This window comes from Poecilia reticulata, linkage group LG19 (assembly GCF_000633615.1).
Source record: "Poecilia reticulata strain Guanapo linkage group LG19, Guppy_female_1.0+MT, whole genome shotgun sequence".
Lineage (NCBI taxonomy): Eukaryota > Metazoa > Chordata > Actinopteri > Cyprinodontiformes > Poeciliidae > Poecilia > Poecilia reticulata.
The window spans coordinates 153061-155218 of NC_024349.1; positions in this window are offsets into that span (position 1 = coordinate 153061).

Here is a 2158-nt window from a genome sequence, read left to right on the forward strand (position 1 = left end):
AGGAAGTAGATGTTTCTAGGAGGAAGTAGAGGTTGTTAACAGGAAGTCGATGTTGCTAACAGGAAGTAGATGTTTCTAGCAGGAAGTAGAGGTTGGTTCCTCTAGACCGGCTCACACGTCTCCATCTCCTCTTTGGCTCTTCAGAAAAACCAGAAATCACCTGAAACCAGCGGAAATGTTGCCGTTTCCATTGAGCTTTACTAATATTCAAAACCTGTGGATGGAGAAACCACAGCGGCTCCAAGTTCTGTCCAGTTTCTGCTCCAGTCTGGGCTCCTTCTGCACCAATCACTGCATCAATGTGGCGTGGAGGAGACCGGACCGGACCGGTTCTGTTGARGTTCTGGAAGGTTCTGGAAGCCGGTTCTGTTGAGGTTCTGGAAGCCTCCGGCTCGTTGTTGGTTCTAGTGTTTCTCCTCTTCCTCCACTTTGTTTAACCTGGAGTTCCTGGTCAGTTTCAGACAGAACCGGACAGTTAATGAGAGAAATGTTTAGATTTACAGTAAATGTTGCGATTTGTGGTAAACSTTTCTAGACCCAGATGTAAAGTTCTGCTTCCTGCGCCTTTCTCTGAGGAAGCAGCCGTTTCTTCCCGTCTCCGTTAGCGACGATGCGTCGCTCTCGTGCATCGCTAATATGCAATCAGGCAGGATGTCAGGTTGGATTTGTGAAAACAGCCACAGCTGATGAATATGGAAGCAAAGCTTCAGCTTTCATTCAAACATCAGGGGGAAACAGCTGCAGCACCATGACGGTTCTGCACATCTGGACCCAAAGCAGCAGCTGGAACCAGGAAGTGGCACCAGGAGGTGGAGCACGCTGAGGCTAACTGRGGTCAAGAGGTCATCGTTATCTGGAGCATCCAGTCAGACGMGGCKCGGCTCYGAGATGGAGACGAGTCCGCTGGGGTCACGGCTGAAAAATGAGTTATGATTTCAGAAAGTTTAAAAAGTTCCTCCAGTCATGGGGTGCGGTCAGGACGAATGACTTTTAGCGACATCTCAGACCCTCTAGTGACTTTTTATCAAGAAGACGAGCAACAAATCTAGAAACTTTCCTTTGAGACTTTTATGGCGCCGGCGCTCTGCGGCAGAGGAGAGCCGTTAGCATCGCTGCTATTCCAGCTCCTGGCTCACCACCAGGGCCCGTCTGAGTGGGATGGGTCCATATCTGAACACAGGACTGAGTGATGTAGACAGGAACCAATCTGGACCGGAACCAACAGGAACATTTAGCTGCAGTACCACCATTCAGCCCAAGGAGGGCAGCACTGAGACTCCTAGTTAACATTTTGAAGTTGAACAAATTTATGTAAAATGTAAATTTTCACAGAAACATCAAGATAAAACCATAAATGAAGCAGCGCATACATGAGCATGATTAACAGCACTAGACCTTCCTCCTGGCCCTGGTTGTGTCTGACTGGTGGTGTCGAGACAGGCGGTGGCTGTAAATTTCCTTTACTTATTTTTCCTGAACATACAAACACGTTCATCGATCCGTGCGTTACACTATAACGGTTACATTCGCCATCTTTTCTTCTTCTTGTTCTTAAACTTCKGACCCTTCCGACCCGAGGCTGCCCTAAGTGCCTGTTAGAAACTGATCACTGTCCAAACTTGTTTCACTCTCAGCCCGAATATCTTCCAACATACACGTGAATATTCCGCTAAACATGGACAATGAAACTGCTTTTTAATAAAACAAAACATGCATAGGAACAGAGAGCAGACTCATATTTTAATGGAAGGGGGTCCTTGATCCAAAGTCCTCAGCAACTGATCCACACAGATGACAGCAGGTCCACAGTCACCATGGCGACACGTGGAACAGATATGGAAAAACTTTTTACAACTTACATGTTGCAGCTGATCTAGAGTCTGAATCGGACCCGATGAATTGGACCCGATGAATTGGACCCGATCTAGAGTACATTTAGATTATTGGTAGAAAAAAGAAAAGTTGCTTTGTTGTTCAGCTCACTTTGACATTAACTGAATGTGAGGATTTGGTTCATCCCACCTGTTTCCTGCTCCGTGTCGTGTCCATGATGTCTTCTGTTGTGGTTGTTACCAGCGTCTGAGGATTTCCATCCATCCATCCATCCATCCGCCACTTCTTCCAGCTCCTCCAGGAACCCCAAGGCGTTCCCAGGCCA